General features: G+C 38.8%; 1 pseudogene; it reads right to left on the minus strand.

Annotated features, from left to right (window-relative positions):
• Positions 1 to 1,169: 1,169 nt before the first annotated feature.
• The window catches only part of LOC105037675 (sulfate transporter 3.1-like), a 57,873-nt pseudogene continuing 51,201 nt past the window's right edge, over positions 1,170 to 7,841 (minus strand).

Here is a 7,841-nt window from a genome sequence, read left to right on the forward strand (position 1 = left end):
TTTTCTGATTGGATGTTGGTGTCTCTGGCATGAGCGCACGTCAAGAAGGGCCATTGAAGCAACCACTCTTGCTAAAAGCTGGATGTTACATACCGATAACGATAACCTCTATCATTTGCTAACAAAGCTTGTCAGCTCTCTGTAATGGATGTGTAAATATGGTTCTTGGAGCCTTTACGATAAGTGGAACACTGAAGTTTTGGGTGTAGACGGATTTTTCAAAAGTTGATGAATCTAGGAGGAGGAAATTTTCAGACCAGGCTGAAGTTTATTTATTTGGTGCATGACCCTAGATGCAGTTTCAGTTTGTGCGATAGTTTGCAAACTTTAAAACAAAAATAGAAGTCTTTGTGAAAGAGCTGAAAAAGATCTGGAACGTCCTCCCAACGCTTAATTGGGGCCTATTTTGTCTCTGTTAAAATCTGTTTTTCTTTTGGTACCCAAAGAGAGAGAATTGAGAGATTTTGTTCTTGAGTTTCTTGTTCAATCAGATGTTTGTATCAATATATATATATATATATATATATATATATATATATATATATATGTACTACCTTACTATGCCATTATAAATATAACATTGATGGAAGTATCTAACTTTCTCCAATTTCCTCAAAAAAAAAAAAATAATTCTAATTAATTTGTGCGGATGAAGTACCTTACTTCCTCCATATTTCATCAAAAAAAATATTTTCTGTAGTTATTCAATTAAATAAATGATTCATTATTGGAGCAGATAGCAACAACCATTTCATTGTACATGAGTATTTTTAATTTTCTGATGGATTACATGGCTTCATTAAAAGAAATTGTTAGGCTTTGACCGTTCACTGTAGTTCGTAAGTTGCCTATGCTTTCCTGATGGTGCTCTTATTCCAAATTCCGGTTGATGATCTCCTCTGTCTTAGGAGAGGTAATGAATGAAAATTTACCTGCATACCCATCAAAAGTTTCTCTCCACCCTTGGGTTTATAATTGCATATATGCAGCCAAACAAACCTTAGGCAACTGATGGAAAAGGTTTGTACAAGAATCATTTGATGAGCAAAGGTGAGGGACGAATGCAAGAGGACATTGGGTGATGGTTCGCCATCCATATATGGTCACATGATACTTTGTAAGAAGCGGGGGAACCACAAGAGTTGTATTCTTTCCCAACCGAGAGAAAATAAAGTAATAGGGTGTTAACTTCTCTATCATATTTCAATTTAAAATTTATTTCTTTTCACTCAAGGAGATTAGAAGAAAGGCCACCCTCCACTAAACTAGAAGGCTTCAGCTCAGATCATTTGGCCACAACTCGAAAAGAACAATTGTGTCTCGGTTTCCATCTCCTATGATTTGGTTACCATTTGGACTTCAACTGGTCGATCTCTTAGACAATGTTGTCATCAACTCCGGCGCTATCGGTGACAGCCCCGGGCTTGCATGTGTGCAGAATGAATTTACATGCAGCGACCGCTTCTCCTACCGTCAGAAAAATCCATTCTTGGCCAATGGTTTCGAGGACCTTTGATTTATCTAGCTTCTTCATTATCTCACTTTCAGGGTTTGCCAACACAAGCTGTTCATGATAAAAACGACTAATTTTAGACATATTAGCATATATCTTGACAAATCATATCTTCATGATGGTAAGATATCCCGCATGGAGACTAATTTAAGATAAATGGCAATATTTGCTGATCTTAATTAGCTCCCCTGGAAACATAGCCCTGTTTCCTTCTTCCAAGATAATCTCTGGTGATGTTAATGCCTGCTTATTGTTGCTATTCTTATATAGTGCATTGGAACATGTATCTCGAAAGATTGGCTTGAAATTTAGTTGTCTCAATCAAGAGAAATTATACCCTACACTGCATGCACCATATCGCCATGCATCATGCTTATCACCTTGTTTCCGTCATTTGAACCCCATTCATCATGCGCTCATCTCAATGATTCACCCACCGAAGTGATTGGCATAATGTACAGCATGTCGGTGCATGCGATATAGGGTACAATTTGCCCTTAAGTGTAGGGCCGTGCCGGAGTTCGATATTGCTAAACATCCTGACGTTTTAGGTCTAGGATCTTGACCCACAATTTTGATCAGTCCAGATCTCCCTTTCTTGGTCATATCTGAATCATCTTTTGACTTAGTCTAGTTAGATCATGCTGGGCCTGCTGGATTTTGGATTTGGATTTTCGACTAGATTTTGGTATGGATTTGATCTTGAGTTTTTTTGGTGCCTTGTTGTAGATAATGAAAACTAGTTTTTCAAATAAAGCATAATAACCTGAAGCCCCCTTCTATCCACGCTCTTCTTGACTTCCTCCAACATGCTAATACCACTAGTGTCAATGCTGCTCACAGCTGCCACCCAAACAAGGCAAACAAATATGTTAGCTTGTGACTACACCCACAAGATAGTGTTCACACGTGTGGACAGCCTCACTTACCACCCAAGTCCAAGATTACATGCTGCAAGCTAGTCTCCCCTTTGGACTTCAGTTTGTCTTCCTCCTCGTCGATCCACTGTGAGATTCTAAACAGCAGGCACCAGCATCTCCATGAACAAAGTGGCACTCAACACTAACCAAATCATACACGCAAGTACTTTCATGCAAATGCACTAGAATGCCATTGATGGTCCACTCACCTCTCTCTTAAGTAGCTAGCATTGGCAAAGTAGATCGGAGCATCAATACGGAGTACGAACAATCCAGGAACACTTTGCGCCACTGGATACTGATCCATTCGTCGGTAGACCATCGAGTTTGGAATGTTACCAAGCACGGTAGTCCTTGGCCTTGCCACAAATAATAAAACCCTAAGAACGGAGATTGCAACCTGTATTCATCTCTAGTTGGAAGATAAAATGCAAGTGATCTATCAAACTGAACTAGGGTTCAAAGAACACGCACTGCGATGACTAATCCAATCTCGACACTGCCGAACACGACCCCCAAGTACGCACCTAAGCATACAAAGAAATCAATCTTGTCGACCTGCCAGAGGTGGATCGCTAGCTCATAGTCGATAAGGCCAAGCATTGCTGCAATGATGATGGAAGAGAGGACCACCAAAGGGGTGTAGTGGAATAATGGTGTCAGGAAAAGCAAAGTGAACATCACAGCAGCTGCCATTACTATATTTGACATAGCTGTCTTGCACCCGGCCGGCATTGTAGTTAACAGCCGATCGTGAAAATGGCCTTGATATATTGATAAACTTTGGTTAATTAAAATCTACAAATTTAACAATGAAGCATGCTACAAATATATATATATATATATAGTGGATCGAACATATCTGTGGTCAAGTAGCATGATGTTAGTGATCCAGCGATGCTTATCATCCCAATGGCAATCATCTCTTTGTTACCGTCGATGTGGTAGTTCTTGAACATGGCAAAACTCCTCCTAACAGCGGTCCCTTCCTGCAGGTAGACCATAACAAATTTGATCTCAATTGATCAAGTTGGCCATACCAAAATTTAGACCTAGCAACTATATAAGGTAAATGGGCACCATCCAACACTAATGAGCTTCCGAGCCATAATGTTGAATGAATCTATTTTTCCAATAGCTTAGATAGACTTGATCAAGATGACCTACAGCAAGGGCAATGATCCCGGTGACTATGCCGGTCTTCAGTGCTACCATCATGTACGGCGATGAAAAGCTCAAACTGGTTGCAGATGGTGGATTTAGGCCCTTTTTCAAGTATCGGATCTGCAAAATGAATATGATAAATCTAAATCTCAGACTTATTTCTTATTGTTATTAATTCGAATTACTAATTCAAACATTGGTCATCTGATCAAAATCACATGACAGATGGATGTGCTGCTGGTGAACGCCTAGGCTCACGGGCCGGCCCAGTTGTTGGATGCAGTCCATTGCCCAACTCAGGAGTAACAAGCGTATTTTGAGAGAATTAAGGTCCACCAACTAGCTAGCACCATTTGAAAACAACTGGATGCTATTGTTGCTCTAAGAGGATTGAAGGACTCACCACTTGGACGCCATGGTTTTCCGCATGAGTAATAATAATGTAATAACATATATGAGACTGTTATAGAAACTTAACTAAAAATGTTTCTTCACTTTTCTAAAGAAAAGCCTTCTTTTTTTCCCATACATTAATTTTCATCACTAACTGATATAATATCAAATGTTTATGGCAAAGGGGTCAGGTCTTTTTTTAACTTGGACCCAGCCCAACAAATTCAACCTAAGTTGCGTGGAGTTGGACTCAAACCAGTGGTTTACACTTCTAGAGGATGGTCGAGCCAGTTACTTGTGGTCTGGATTAGGAGTAGGAATCGGGCCGGGTCAGCCTAGGTACAGGTTGGTTGGATACAAGGTAAATAAAAAATCTATCAATCCAAATATAATTTTTTATTAAATAAGTCAAAAATTTAAATCCGAATCTAGTCATGTATTAAACAGATAACTTAATCTACAAAAGATTGAATCAAGTTAAACAAGTTAAACTTTCAAGGATTGCCACCCCTCACTGAGGATATATGTTCAAGGAGACCAATCATAGAATGGATGGTGGGCCTTGGCCGTTGGCCTTCAATTATTAGCTACCAGCACATCATCCAACTCCTGTTACCCGCTCAGCTGAGTAAAACTGAGTAAAACTGTACCTGCTCAGTTTTTGGCAAGTCAAAGTTGCAAGATATTGGTTCAGAGTAGCCATAAAAATATTATCTGCTCTACTCAGTTGCAGACTTCATCTATAGAAATATTTTCTTTTATGCGTGTAAATATGTTAACCATATCTCGGCATTTATTCAACCTACCTACCAACCAATATATGATCACAATGTTTAAAGAAAAAGGAGATTTGGAGTTTCTTTCTTCATTAACTTTTGCTCATCAAATGGCACAAACCTTGCGGAATTAGCAAATTGTGATCTATATGGTATCACATTTTGTCAAATATCACCTTTTGGTATACACACAGATTGCTTAACATTTTGTTGAAAGTTATTACCTACAAGGATGCATGGACAAGCACTAGAAGACAATGTTGTCTCAATTCCGTGAATGGTGAGGACCAATACAAAAGTTGGGCAAAGACATTCCCTTCTTGCCATTGGAGGAGGGTGGGGAGCTTTTGCCCCTCCCAATGTGTCACGGGAGCATGATATGAAGTGGCGAACGAAACGAGACAAAGGTTATCTATATGGATTTATATATAATATGGAATTTTGTAGCAGTCTAAAATATTTGGACGCTTGCTAGTTGCACTGAATTGTTCTTCATATTTGTTTGTGCCAACTACTTAACCTATTCCTCATGACCTCGAATATTTGTTTTTATAAGTATTTACAAACGACTAAAAACTTCACAGAAACCAACTCATTTGGGTATTTACTTGCAATCTGGTCAATTAATTTATACCTTCCTTTGTGATTGGTCCAGTGAGGATCAAGATCGGGTGCGTTACTGCAACCCTAACCTTAAGCCAGAGTATAATTTTTTTTCTCCTTCTTGCAAGAACAATATAATTTGATATTTTCAAAGATTTAGTTTGATGTGGTGTATTATATCATCCTTCACATAGTGTTGATGCATTAAACCAGCCTTGAGATATGTGACATCATCATACGAGATCAAATCTTAAAGCACCAGATCCCAGCATACCAATTCCTTTGTAAAATGGATTCAGATTGGTATTTTACCGATCTGAATAAGAGACGCCCTTATACTCTCCAGATGTTTCTGCTGGTAGAAATGTTTAGGTCGGATATATACCGACCTGAATCCTTCTCTATCCTGAAATGTTACAACATCCTTATTTCATCCCGGTCTTCTACCGAAGTGAGCTATTTTTATGATGGACTTTACTATTGTCTTGGCTATTCTGCAAACGCCCATAATGATTTCCTCAACCAAGCCACAGCTGGTCACAATCTCATGTCCAACTCATATGTATAATTGTATGCCAACTCACTTACAGGTGGCTCTCTAACTACCTAACAGACTCTCCTAACAGTCTAACAAACTCTGAAATAGTTCATCATCCTTTCTATAAATAGAAGATCAGAGATCCTTCATCGGTAAGTCCAACTCTCGAAAACTAGAAAAAACTCTATCAGTAGAAAATCAAGCCAGACTCTTGGCTCCTATTGAGTTCTCCTCCAGTTTCATTCAATTTCTTTTATTTTTCACTCTTTTTCACCTCTATTTTCAAGGCTCGGACTGACTTAAATGTCAGAGGGTCAAAAATTGGAGAATCTCCATCCGATTTTTTGATCAATTTTGCATATTAGAGAAGTTTTTGTCAGATCGCAAGGATTATTCCATCTCTATCTTGTCTAAACTGATTCACTCTATTCCAAATTTCGAGCTCTGAAGCAACGGATTGACGCTAGAAGAAAGGCCACTTGATTTTCTTTATGAGAAAGATGTTCAAAGTAAGAGCTCAGCATTCTTCTCCCCCCTTCAGAAAGAGTACCAAAGGCACCACCATAATAGTTAATTACTGTTGATCCTCAGCAAATCAACTTCCTTATCTAGTAAGTCCAAGCCTGACGGCAGTTGTTCAATAGCTTCAAAAGAGGGAGGAGCAGCCATCGGAAGAAGCTCCTCTCTTAAATACCATATCCCAATATAGCCCTCAATCAGCCCATCAAGACGAATACCACATTGATGAGGCTGACAGTGAATTTGGCCCTAGTACTCTGAAAGTTCAAAAAGGAGGCGACCTAGATCACAAGGTCCTGGATCTTAAAAGACGTATGATGGATCTTTAGGTAGAAGGTCGATCTTAAAATAAAGATAGTTTCAATCTTTGATCTTCTTTCTCTTATGAAATCTTAAGTGAACACATTTTGAACCTGTTGGTACATTAAACTAACCTCGAGAAATGTGGCATCATCATAGAGATCAAATCTTAAAGTGTCAGATCTCAGCATACCAATTCACCTATAAAGTAGATTCAGATTGGTATTTTATCGATCTGAATAAAAAGATGCCCTTATACTCTCCGAACATCTCTACTGGTAGAAATATTTAGGTCGGATAAATACCGACCTGAACCCTTTTCTATCTTGAAATGTTACAGCATCCTTATTTCATCCCGGTCTTCTACCGAAGTGAGCTATTTTTATGACAGACTTTACTATTGTCTTGGCTATTCTGCAAACGCCCACAGTGATTTCCTCAACCAAGCCACAGCTGGTCACAATCTCATGTCCAACTCATATGTACAATTGTATGCCAACTCACTTACAGGTGGCTCTCTAACCACCTAACAGACTCTCCTAACAGTCTAACAAACTCTGAAATAGTTCATCATCCTTTCTATAAATAGAGGATCAGAGATCCTTCATCGGTAAGTCCAACTCTCGAAAACTAAAAAAAATTCTATCAGTAGAAAATCAAGCCAGACACTTGGCTCCTACTGAGTTCTCCAGTTCCATTCAATTTTTCTTACTCTTCCATTCTTTTCCCACCTCTGTTCTCAAGGTTTGGACTGACTTAAGCATCAGAAGGTCAAAAATTAGAAGATCCCCATCTGGTTTCTTGACGATTTTGTAGATTGAAAGAATTTTCATCAAATCATAAGGATTACTCCATCTTTATCTTACCCAAGCCGATTCACTCAACTCCAAATTTTGAGTCTTGAAGCAATAGATTGACACTAGAGGAAGGATTCTCTGATTTTTTTTATGAAAAAGATAATCAAAGCAAGAGCTCAGTATCCTTCTCCCTCTACTCTAAAAGAAGGAGTACCGGTGGTGCCACCACAACAGCCAATTGCTATTGATCCTCAGCAATTTAGCTTCTTTATCCAGCAAGTCCAAGCCCTGATGGCAGCTATTCAACAGCTTCAAAAA

Source organism: Elaeis guineensis, chromosome 3 (assembly GCF_000442705.2).
Source record: "Elaeis guineensis isolate ETL-2024a chromosome 3, EG11, whole genome shotgun sequence".
NCBI classification, from domain to species: domain Eukaryota; kingdom Viridiplantae; phylum Streptophyta; class Magnoliopsida; order Arecales; family Arecaceae; genus Elaeis; species Elaeis guineensis.